This window comes from Heterocephalus glaber, unplaced genomic scaffold (genome assembly GCF_053883595.1).
Source record: "Heterocephalus glaber isolate CG9 unplaced genomic scaffold, H.glaber_assembly_v1.0 deba00000768, whole genome shotgun sequence".
In the NCBI taxonomy this organism is placed as follows: domain Eukaryota; kingdom Metazoa; phylum Chordata; class Mammalia; order Rodentia; family Bathyergidae; genus Heterocephalus; species Heterocephalus glaber.
Genome location: NW_028258162.1, coordinates 8,305,742 through 8,318,585, shown reverse-complemented (window position 1 = coordinate 8,318,585; position 12,844 = coordinate 8,305,742). Strand labels below are relative to the sequence as shown.

Sequence of the window (12,844 nt, the reverse complement as noted above, 5' to 3'; positions counted from 1 at the left end):
ATGCCTGCCTTGCAAGTGCAAGTTCCTGAGTTTGAGCCCTGGTACCACACACAAAAAAGAAAATCAAAACAAAAGAAAAAGAAAGAAATATGATGCACCCAGGCATGGTGGTGTATGCCTGTAATCCTAGCACTCAGGAGGCTGAGGCAGGAGGATTGCCTGTGAGTTTGAGGCCAGCCTGGGCTACATAGTGAGTTCAAGGCCAGCCTGAGCTATATAGTGAGACCCTGTCTCAAAAAATTAAAAGAAATATGATGTATTATGTTATGGTTATAGTAACATACAAGGATAAGAAACATGTAAATTAACATAGTAGAATTTAGTGTTGACCACATACAAGGTTAGTATAAAAATACTATATTTGAATCTCACCCAAAAGCCATTCAAAATGAAAATTTAAAAGATGACATTTATTACATTAAGTTTAGAAATACTCATCAATAAATTCCGTTAAGGTTTTTAAATGTAATTTGAATAAATTATTGAAAAGAGTTTAGACCAGTGGAAGTAAAACTTGTGATTGTAGACATAAAAAGAAAGAAAAGGAGCCCTTAACTCTTCGTAAAATAAAAATAGCAGTAGGTTCCTATTCAACAGGGATCTATGGCTAATACTTGTTTTGAGTTATTATCAACCAGCCAGCTCTAGAGTATTTCCATTCCTTAAATGATGATTTGATCTATACATTTCTTATGTAAGCCCAGTTTAACATGAGATAAAAATGCAAGGGGGATGATTACCAAGCGAATGAGAATACTTTTTTTAGAGCACTTATGAGGGAATATGAATATCAATATGAATTGTGTCCATAAGATGAGTAATTTTCTTCTTCAAACGCAAAAAAACTATCCATATAGGGCCGGGGATTTAGCTCAGTGGTTCTGGCACCTGCCTCACAAGGGCAAGGTCCCGAGTTTGATCCCTGATACCAAACAAACATAAAAACAAAAACTATCCATACAAATACTGTGGATTGTTTCCTCTCGACTATTACCTTTCGTTCATCTGACACTTTTGTACCTAGCCCCTCCTGGGTTCCAGGCACAGTCCTGAGTGCTCGGGGTGCAGGCTGGAGACAGAAGAGCACACAGACCACCTCAGGACCCCTAAAGGGAGTCGGTGGGGCGACTCCAAAAAGGGGGAGGAAGGAAGGTTCCTGAGGGCAGGCGAAGATGGAAACAGGGTTTTGAAAGATTAGAAGAATGGGAGCAGACAGAGTTCAGGAAACCGGGTTACTGTTCCAGCTGTTAACGTCCAGAAGCCAAAGAGCTCTGGCACATTCGTGAGGCAGCACTGGCAGCATTCAGGAAGGTGGAGGGAAGTGACCACAGCTGGCTGCTTGGGCTCATGGAGAATCCTGTGTGCCATCCCGACTGCTTTGGGTTTTATTGTGAGGGCGTTGGTGAGGCAGGGAATGATTTTAATGAGGAGATTGCGCCCAAGCTGCATGGACCCCTCGAAAACCACCCTCGGCTCCTCGTGAGAATATGCTCAGCGCTGGTACAGGGGTCGGAGAGTGGGTGTGCACTGGGGTAGGATGGGAAGCAGCTACTGTGCAGTTAGAGGAAGTGTATTTCATAAACACACTCCATGAAGCAGAGTGACTGTTACTTGGGATTGAAAATTTGCTGTAATTCTAAAGTCCTGGGACTGAATCTTTGCTTTTTTTTTTTTTCTTTTTTGTTTTTGCAGTGCTAGAGATCAAATCCAGTGCATACTAGGCAAGGGCTCCACCACTGAGCTCTTATTCCCCAGCCCCCGAATCTTCACTTCTTATCGCATTTCCTATAACAGACATTCATGCACTTCTGAATTCGTTCATTGTCATAATTTTAACTTGACAGCCACCGCATCGCTCAGCTGCTCTAAAGAAATCTCAGCTCCTGGCTCGAAGGGAAGGGCAGCGTGACGCCTCCAGGGTGGGCGAGAACCCTGCTGCCTGTGAGCACTCCTCGCCCGGGTCGTGGTATCGCTCTCGGTTCATCTCGGGTGACACCACTGCGGTCTGGTGTGGGTTTCTCACCTGGCGGTACTGTCTATTCGTGTTCACAGCCTTTTTATATGCGCTGGTCTTAAGTGTTGGTGGCAGGCTCTTCCAGTTAAACTCTGTGACACGTGCATTCCTTATCACTCTAGTGAGATGATTTAGTACCGAGCATCTGTTTTTTATGCTCATCCTATTCATAAGTTTATGGCAAACATATGGAAGAAAGCCTGCAATTTTTTTTTGATGCATAAAGCAGAGACTCATATTGGGATCAACCTAAAATATTCTAACATGATTTTTATAGCTATAAAATATTTATCCTCAATTTCAGTCTGATAGCTAGTACGGCGGGAGGTTTTCCAATTTGGAAGATTAAATGTCTTTGCTTAATAGTTTTTCTTCATTAACAGACCTAATCTTTTAATACTACATGTTTTCCAAAAGGGTTTCTGACATGTGGGGAAAAATGCAACAAAGGAAAATAATAAAAATAAGGAAATGAAGAAAAAGGGACATATGAGCAGAAAAGATCCGGACAGAGTGAAGTTATCACACCAAATATAGATAATGAAGACTGGGCTTTCAGGGAGACAGCACTTTAGAAATCTGCCTTAAGGATTTCTAATCATCAAGAGGAAAATGAAATCACCACCAGCCACAAAGTGCAGCAACCAGATTATTTAGAAAAATCACCACATAGCCGCCAGCAGCAGCCCAAGCCCTCGGAGGAGGACGCTGCCATTTGTGGCTCTGAGACCAAAGAAACTTATCTTGCTCTAAGCACATATGCTGTAAAGTGCTTTATTGTGGGTTACTTTAACTCCCCACCCGCCTCATGGAAACAGCTGGAGGCAAAAAACCCAAAGTGGCAAACTCAACACTGAGTTAATGATTTAAATCAGTTCACAAAGAAGGGCCAATCAAGAAAGTGCCTATTTCATGGCTCCAGAACTACCCTCCGTCTGCGAAATGACACCAGCCAAGTGGACAGTTGTATCCTGCCTCTCTTTTTGCCCCTTTCCAGCCCAGTAGGTTAGGAGAGACACCAAGGTAAAGAGGCTTACTGTATCATGTCAGGGATTTCAGTTCTCTGGATTCAAAGTGGTGTCCTTGTAGGTATGGACCCATTTCTGGATGGCATGAGGGGCTATCTTCTGACAGAGACTTCCCTTTCTGAAGAAACAGACAAAACTTCTGAAAGAACTCATCCTCTGTTCTTGCCTTTCCTCCTGTCTGGAACATAGATGCAATGCCTGGCAATGAAGCAGCCATTTGGAGGCAGTGAGGTAACAAACATGAGAATGAAAGCCAAGACATTAAGGGTGATAGAAAAAAAGGACAGAGTCTGGGTCCCTGGTGGCACTCTGGAGCTGCTGCACCAGATTTGGATTGCTGACTTTTGCACTAATTTTGGGAGGGAAAAGTAACTTCCTTTTATTAGAACACCCATCAGTGAGTTTTCTGTTGTTTGTTGCTGGGTGCACGGTGAATGCAGAGCTGTTGCAGCAGTGCAAGCATGGACGGGATGGGGTGATGGCAGTGATGACAGGGAGAGTGGTCACACTTGTGATCCGGAGGAGAATGGATGGAAGGAGAGGCTCCAGGACTAGAGGAGGCTTGGCTGGAAGCGGGGGGCCAAGTAGGTTTGGGCTGGACAGGAGTCCTTGAAATGAATAACCTTGTTTTCACTCAGAATGTGGAAAAATGACTGCTCTCGCTGCAACAGAAATACCTAAAGATGATTTTTAAAAAACCTTCCCGGGCTGGGGATTTAGCTCAATGTTTCTGCTGCCTGCCTCGCAAGCGCAAGGACCCAAGTTCGATCCCCGATACCAATAAATAAATAAATAACCTTCCTGTTGCTCTCTTCACAGCTGTCTTCCAGCAAGCCTAAGGGAAACTTGGGTTCAACTCATTAAATAATCCTGACAAGGATTGGAAATACCTAGCATCTATTTTGAACACTATAGTTGGAACATGGAAAGGCTCCTCCAAAGCCGCCTTTGCCATCAGAGTCCAGGTGTATGAAACCAAATCTTCCCATCAACCTTACCATCTTGTTCTGTTTTTTATTTAATTGCTTGCAGGAAAGGACTATTATAATACTAACACTTCTAAGGAATATATTAACTTTTTGAATCAGTGAATAATGGTCTACAGCTTGATCAAATAAACGTTCCAAACCAGAGCTATTTTTTTAAAGAAAGTATTCTTTGGAAATATCCACCATATATATATTAGTAAAAAAGTAAGATTACTTTGTATGTTTTATACCCATTACTGGCATCACTATGACTTTGTTTTGTTTTTTTAATCTCAGACACATTTTTTTTTTCTCTTAAATTATTTTATTGGTCCATTTTAGGTCTACAATACGTTTACATTTCTCACTGGGTGCTTGTACCTGAACATGCTGTATCTTGGTTCTTATTTTTTCCCCATTCCCTGCCCTCCCTTTACCTCCTCCCCCCTTCCCTGTTTACAAAGACTTTGTTTCCATTTTTTTCCTTTTCTTATAATTTTTTCCTTTCCCTTCTTTCCTTTCCCCTGCCCCTACCCCTTTGGACCTTTTCTTCCTACTTCAAATTATCAGTTATTCATTTCAATCATTTTAATTCTTATTTACACTTTCAGTTTCTCACACCAGAAAAACTATTCTGTATTTACACAAGTGTGTCCTATTTATTTCACTTAAGCATATGGCCTCAATATGCATCCATTTAGCTATAAATGTCTCTAGTTTCTCATTCTTTATGGCTGAGTAGTACTCCATTTTATAAAAAAAAACCACATCTTTTTTTATCCAGTTTCCAGTTGATGGGCACTTGGGCTGTTTCCAAGCTTTAGCTATTACAAACTGTGCTGCTATAAATATGGGTTCACATATATCTCTGTGGTATGATTCTTTTTTTTAATTTTTTATTTTTTTAATGGTATGATTCCTTTAATTCTTTTGGGAAGATATGCAGTAGGGGAATAGCTGGGTCAAATGGGACCTCTAGTCCTAGTTCTTTGAGGTATCTCCACACTGATTTCCATAGTGGTTGCACTAGTCTGCACTCCCACCAGCAATGGAGAAGGGTTCCTTTCTCCCCACACCCCCACTAGCATTTGTTATTGTTTTGTTTTTGAGAATGAGAATATACTAAAATGTCAACTATGCTGCCTGCTACAATCACAGATGCCTCTACAGTTGTATCTCCCATGTATTTCCTGAAAGAGCAGCCTTAGGTACACATATGACCCCCAATAAAGTTCAGTAAATTCATGAGCTGGCATGAGTAGGCTTGGAAGGATCAATCATCATTCTAATTCTCTTTCTCTCACTCTTCCGCCTATCAGGACTTTGAAATAAAAAATCTTTAAGTGAATGAAGCAGGCTTCAGCAGAAGGTGAAGCCTACAAGCTCTATGGAAGAGACGCCAGGACAGCAGCCAGATAGTGCAGAGAGGGAAATTACAAGCCACTGGCTTGGGCACTGAGAGCCAGGCCACACTGCCCAGTGGTGGAACATTTCTTCCGCTGCCCTCCTCCCCCACCCGCCATTTGGAGGTCGAGGAGGGAAACGGGCTGCAGCGATGGCCTGAGAGACCTCAGTGTCCAAGGTCAGAGAGAGCTGGGAAGTCAGCACGTGGGTCCACGCCCCGCACAGCACCTGGCCTCCATGCTGCCTCAACTCACACCTCAAACAACCAGAGAGAAGGTGAGTCAGTTTCTGCCTTTTGCAACAAAAGCAGCCCAACCAGGCAGGAGATTAGAGCTCGGCTAGTGGACATGACCTGTCAATCACGGAGATCCAGGACACCAGCACCCAAACCTGTGCCTGGGATGAATCAGAAAATGCTGTCTTCAGTTCCTCTGGTGTGAGATCAAGCAGGTTTTTGAAAGGCTGGCCAGCCCGGACCTAGGCCTGAGGAATGGGGGATACAAAAGACATCTGCCATGAACCTCGTGGCCAGCTATGGTCTCTTTCTCAGTGGCGGAGCATCCTTCTATTCCTACCTTTGATAAATGTAAAACCGTGCTGATTAAAAAATGTTCAAGACAGCAAGAACCTCAGAAGGATCCCACAGCTCTCGGTAAAACAACCAAACCCCCAAATAGTGACAAATTCTACTTTTGTAAATAACAAGTTGTTGCCCAAAAATTTGTGTTCTCTCCAACCTATGTTATATGAGACCAAGCACCAGGGGCATGGAGAATACTCTCATAGGAACAGGAGGAGCACGGATATACTTGCCAGAACAATCCCGGATGTTATTGCCTCCAAACTGAAACCCAAATCCTAGGGGCATTCATTCACTCCCAAATCCTATTCGAACTGGAGCATTCTGTGAGGTTGGGGAATGATCTCTTGGGCAGTGTCTGTGTGGCCTCCCTGCCTGGGCTGGGCCTGGGCTGGGTGGGGCAGGAAGACAGGCCAGGACCGGGACATCCCACCGAGGACTCGTCAGCACCTGTTTCCTCAAGGATGCTGCGCTGCACCAGTCGGTGTCGCTGGGCCCGTACTCTACCCTTTCTGTCTCCTCTCCCGTTCCCTTCCTCCCAGGATCTATTTGATCACAGTAGGAGGAAGCTCCAGGGACTATGGTAAAATGGAATTCCAAAGTTCAAGTCTCACCCATTGAGATATTCATACTTAATTCAGAGTGAGTGATGAGTGTTTGAGCCTGTATGGAACAGGATTGGTGCCAGGAATCTGTCACCTGGGTCCGAGGAAGATGGTCGAATATGGAAAAGCCATCTAGCTTCTCTCCGGCACATTTCTCTGCCGGTCAGTTAGCGTTCTCCCTTACAATATAACCATAGTTATATTGGACTTAATATTTGCATTTTAAAAGAAAAAATGGTAGCCTCCCTTTCCCTCACCAAACCTACCTTAGGGGAAGTGCAGAAGGTCCATATTTTTTCCTTGCCTGGGGAAGGTAGACAGGCAGGTCTTTCATAGTCTGCAGTCTCTGTGTGACATTTCTAATTCTTCCAATTTCCTTGTTAACCAAATTTAAACAGTTCAAACACACTCATAAACTGTATGTGTGCGCAGCCGCTAAAACAAGGGGGGAAACCCTTCTTATCCTTCTCTTGTGTTTGTCAAGTGCAAGAGACCCTGAGCCATCCCTCATACATGCCGGCTCCCAGAGGTCCCCAGGTGAGAGGGGAGGAGACTTAAGAGAAAGAAGCATGGAGAGTTTCTCTAGGGCACTCATGTTTATGCTGAGAAGAAATCAGCCACACTAGGAACTTGCATTCTAGCAGAGGAAACAACACATACAAAGGCTGTCAGTCAAGGAATATTCAAGGAGTAGAAACCAACCAGGGAGCAGGGGCACAGTGATCAGGTGAGAGGTGGCAGGGCACGAGCTTAGGGGACAATGTAGAAGCCAAGAGTACCATGGGAGTTTTAGGTCATGGTAACACATTTGTTTCTTAGTCCAAGTATAAAGGAAGCCTGTGTGTGGGTTTAGGCAGTGGTATCTTGATTTCTTTCATGTTTCAAAGCTGTTGATGCCAGTAATATCATGGTGGAAATGGAAAAACTAATTGACAGTGACAGAAGGCAGAATAGTAGTTACCTTTGGGGGCGCTGATGTTGGGAGAGATGAGGAGGGGACTTTCAGGGTCCTCACAGCATTGCTTCTTTTCTTCTCTTTTTTTTGGTACTGGGGATTGAACTTGGGACCTTGCAATTGCAAGGCAGGCAGTGGAACCACTGAGCTAAATCCCTGGCTTTTGCAGCATTGTTTCTTGATCTGAGTGGGTTCATACAGCGAAGGATTTATGATTTGTGCACTTTTCTGTAAAATTTTTTCTGTAACATTCTTGTAAAAATCTTACTGCAAAGGAATGTTAACTGTTTACAGTGGCTAGGTGAAGAACAGATTTCAGGAAAAGGCAGGGGGAGACCCCTCACTTTGATAATGGCTTGAACTGATATGGGAGTGGTCAAGAAAAAAAGAACAGAGACAGGAGATATTTTGGAGAGAAATTGCTAGAAGCTGGAGATGGATTGGAAATTGCTATTTTAAATAAGAGAATGCTGTCTCAGCCAGCTTTCCTTTGCTATAACAAAAACCCTGAAATAAGTACTAATTTAAAAAGAGGAAAGGTCTATTAGGCTCACAGTTCTGGAGGTTTCAGTCCATGGTCAGTTGGCACTGTTGCTTTTGGACCTGTGTGGAAGCGGCACCTCCTGGCTGGGCATGGGCACCTCCCAGTGGCCTAAGATCTCCCCTAGCCCCCACCTCTTTTTTTGTGTTTTTTGTTTCAATTGTCCTTTGTTGCAAGATCATAGAACTAATTACAACCTATAACTTGGTAATATGTAGTCAGGTAATAAGTTTTAATAAAAACAAATTGCTTACTCAAAAGTGATCACAGAACAACTCAAAATGCAGAGTAATGATGAGTAACATCTGACTGGCCAATAGATTTAGTTCTCACTAAATGAAGCCCCAAGCTTTTCTTTTTTAAGAGAAGTAAACTGCAATTTCAGTAGACAGCAATACGGGAAGTTTTTGCCACATAGACTAATTTCCTTTTAGTCCACTGTTTCTGGCTGTCTCTGTTGGGATAGGTACATCTGAAGAGTGGGCTGTGCTTGAGACTTCTTTGCAAGCAGCCTTGGCTGTGCAGTGCATTTGGCAGTTGTCCCCTTCCCCTGCTGTGCAGAGATGCTCTGCACCACTTGCTTCTCCACCCAGTTTACCATGTGCTCTTGTTCCTTTCGATGCACCATACTCTGCACGGAGATTGATAGTCCAGGCGATTCTTTACCCCCTTACATACTCTATGTAGCATTCCTGGTAAGTAACCTCCAAGGCCATAGCAGTATTACTTCTCTGGGCATCAAAAAGGGAGTGGCGCCTCTGGACAAGTGCCTGTTGTGACTCCTCCAATTCAATTGCATCCTGGATTTGTTTCATGGAAGCTTGCTTTGCCTCTTCTAGTTGGGCAATTTTTTGCTCATGGAGTTTATCAACAAATTCTGCAAAAGAGGCACCATATTTTGTAATTGCATAGACAATCAGCCCTATTACAAATATGGAAGGGAAGATCTCTGGGGTAATCACATATATTTCTTTGGACAGAAAATATAAGATAAGCCCAGTTCCAAGCATGTAGGGTCCTGCTACGCCAGTTTTAGGATAAAGGAACTGGAAGAATTTCCCAGGAATCGGCCCAAGACGAACTTTGCCACCATGTTCAGGAAGAGGTGGTAGAGGAGCAAGTCTTGGCTGCCCTGTGTGAAAGATCCTGCTGCCTGCAGTACCCCTGGTCCTAGGAGGGCTGCGTTCTTCAGAGGGGGCTGCTGTAGGGGCAGCGGAAAGCACCGCCCGGGACAGCACGGTCGGCAAAGGCCCGGAAGCGGTTTTAGCGTCCTGTGACCCCGACCGGAGACCAGGGCCACATCTCTTAAAGGTTCGGTCGCCTCCCCATCCTGCTATGAGCTGGGGACCAAACCTTGAACACAGAGGCCTTTGCGGGACACTTAAACTACAGCCTGTGGACTTCCAGGGTTCTGATTCGAACAGCCAAGTAAAGGCTAATACCAGCCCCTAGAATGTAGGCAAAGGCCTTGAGTCAACTTTGTGAATATTACCTGGCTCTGGATGCCCACAGAGCACCCAGCTGGTGGCAGCAGGTAGATTTTTAGATAAAGTGCTGCTAGAGGAGATCTGCTGGAGAGGCGTAAGTGTTGTCGCTGTAGGCCTACAGATTATTGTAGAAGCCGAGACAGCGTTTGGGTCGTCAGGGAAAGAGGGCAGAGAGCACAAAGAAGAGGGACAGGACTCTGTCTGAAGGAGCTTTGTCCCTGAGAGTTAAAGAAGGAAGAGGCAGCAAAGGAGACTGGCGAGAAAGGAGAAGAGTGGGCAGTGTGGGTTAACCTAAGGGGGTTGGCTGGTCTTACGAGTTTGAGAAAGACAAGGACAGAGGAGCATCTGCTAAATTTGACAACACAGAAGCCACTGGTAAGACCAGAAAGAGTCTCAGTTACTTTACTAACCAACCTAAGCTTCCCCTCGCTGCAGAATGTCATAATAATCGTGGTTTTTGTGCCTAAAACACTTTGTACCTCTGGCTACTGAGAATTGTTATATTAGCTGAGAATAAATGGATACATTTCTACTTGTTTTGATAATACCTTCCTCATAAAGTTGTTAGAGGAATGAATAACATTTCATTTTAGAAAAGTAGACTTAAAAATAAGCGTAGGTAGGTCTGCACCGTGCCTTTACTTAGTTAATGATAGCCGGGTGTATCTAGAAATAAGAGGACGAAACCAAATCTCTGAGAAGGTGTCATGCTCAGGTTTAGGAAGAGGCCCTGCTTCCCATTTACATATGTCAGAATACTTTAGAGAAGTAGGTGAGTAACAGTAAGAAGTATGTCGTAGAAAACATGATGACGCTCAGCAACATTTATTTTACTTTCTATACAAAACACAATCTGACGTTGGCTCCCTATAGCTACATCGCTGGCAGAGAAGCTTCGAAGAGTGCTACATTCAGCAAAAGCTGCTACAGGGCCAAACCAAGGCTCTGGAGTAGGGGAGCCAATATCTGTAATGACAGAATCACAGTGTTCCCTGTAATGTTTTTTTTTCCTTGCGCAGAGCTAGGCAAGTGCTCTGCAACTGAGCTGTCTGCAACCCACCGTCCCCTGCAGTTTTTAAGCATGAAGGCTAAAACAAGGTCAGTGATGCTGAGGCCTTGCTCAAGCCTGCCTGTCATTCACATTCTACTATCTGGAGGTCTTGGCTTATGCATCCGACCATTGCATGTAGATAATGTGGCACGTAGGAGGCGGTTCTTTATTTCCTTTCAACTACAGCTAGACTAATTGGGCAGGTTCACAGATAAACCTGGTAGAAGGTAATCTCTGGCAACTAACACACTGAAAAAATATTGCTGACTGGTGTAGCCTAACGTAAGAAATTGAGAGAAGTTGGAGCATGACCATGGAATGCTGCAAAGCTGGTCTTTTTCCTGGTCTTTTCTGATGGAAACACATAGCCACTCAGTCATGGGCACATGGGCACAGTGAGGAGGAAATCCAGACAGCAGACGGCAGGTCCCTGTCCTAACTGAAGGGCAGGTGGCCGGTGGCCGTGTTACTGGGAGAAGAGCACTGACTGTTCACCCAGCCACTGGGGTCAGGGCCTATTTTCCAGAAACTGGAAACATCTAAACCAGGAGGTCTGCTTATTTGTCAAATCAAAGTTAGGATTTGGGAGAAAAAAAATTAAGTCTGCATTCTCAAAATAAGAAACTAAAATCAAGTCAGATAGGGGAGGAAAAGCTTGCAGACTTAAAACCAGACCCGAAAAGCAGAAACACAGCTAGCAGACAGTCTGGAATCCGTCAGTGCCTTGCATATACCTGACAGGGACCTCCCTTCATCAGAGCCCAGTGTACAAGCTGAACCGCTTCTTCATAAATCAGCACAAATCAGCTTCCAAAGTCAGCCACGTGTCTCCACACCTCTTGGATTAACACACATCAAGAAATGTTGCACCACTGAGAAATGTTTTCCAGTTGTTTGACCTCAGAGAATGAATCTGTTGAAACATATCTTTGATCCCTTTTGAGGTACTGAATTGGAAAGAGAAATAATTTTGGATGATAAATTAATTAGAAGTTATTTCAGTTTATTTATCTTGACTAATCGATGAATAGCTGATATTTAGTATTTAAGAACAAGGGATACATGTAAATCCCACATTTATGCCATTAACATTTTGACCAAGAATTCATTTTTTTTGCTTAAATTTATAAAGCTAACCTTAAATGCTGATGATCTATTGATCTTCACTTGTTTGGAATTAGCTTGAAAAGTACTAAATACTGCTTTTAGGATAGAATCTTAAGTAGATTGGAACCAGTTTGTTAGAAGGAAAAAATCTGAGTCTGGTTTATGTTTGAAATGATAACTATCACATGATGCTTTGGCTGTTTTAACAGTCAATTTTGAATTGTCAAATGCTGTAATTTCCATACAATACAGAAATCTGTCACTGATATAACAAATAAGACAAATCCCTAGAATCTACTATAAAATGACTGAAGAGACTGTATTTAATTATATTTACTAACAGCTTATAATAAAGCTGAAATTTAGCAAAATTTGGGTTAATTTGATTTATATAGATAAGTATGTTATCTGGTTGTCCAGTACACAATATAGTAAAACTAATATTTCTTTCTGTTTTATAGACATGACTTTAATGATCTGATTATTTTACATTCCAATTTGCACCTCAAATCTCTAACTCATTTTTTTCTGTTATACCTTATGCTGATAATTGCCCAGACCTAAAGAATAGCCTAAAATGAAGTGGATTCTAGATGATGAAACGTTAATAGTAAAAGGTGCATTCTGTCATTAGTTAACTTAGGCCAGGGGAACTGTAGACAGAAGAGCTCCTCTCTGGTACTCACCGGGGCATTTTTGTCTCTGTCCTTTTCCGCCTCTTAGTCTTCTCTCCTCAGGCGTTACTCAGGGTCCTGCAACTTTCTCTTCCTCCCACCAACATTTGCTCTGACACTGATTTACAAGGTGCAAATAATTGGTAATCGCTTAGAATGTAAGTTTTCTCAGTGGTTTGTGGATTTTACGTAGGTTCAGACTTTCAAACCCTACAGGTGTTGAAGGTATCTGACAGTGGACCCTGGAACTAGTCAGCCAAGGATGCACACCTTGTGATCGCCCTGGAAATGGCACGAGTCACTCCATCTCAGAGAGGCGAGGAGAAGCTGTGGGCCCCTTTACACCCTTACAACTCTCCTTTGTTTTACATAATCAGAAAAGTATCCATATGGTCCCATGTTTCCTGGGTGTTGGTAAGGAACGGCCCAG

General features: G+C 43.3%; 1 pseudogene; it reads right to left on the bottom strand.

The window, feature by feature from the left end:
* Positions 1-8,525: 8,525 nt before the first annotated feature.
* LOC101705466 (ATP synthase peripheral stalk subunit b, mitochondrial pseudogene) lies at positions 8,526-12,434 on the bottom strand (annotated as a pseudogene).
* Positions 12,435-12,844: the final 410 nt, after the last annotated feature.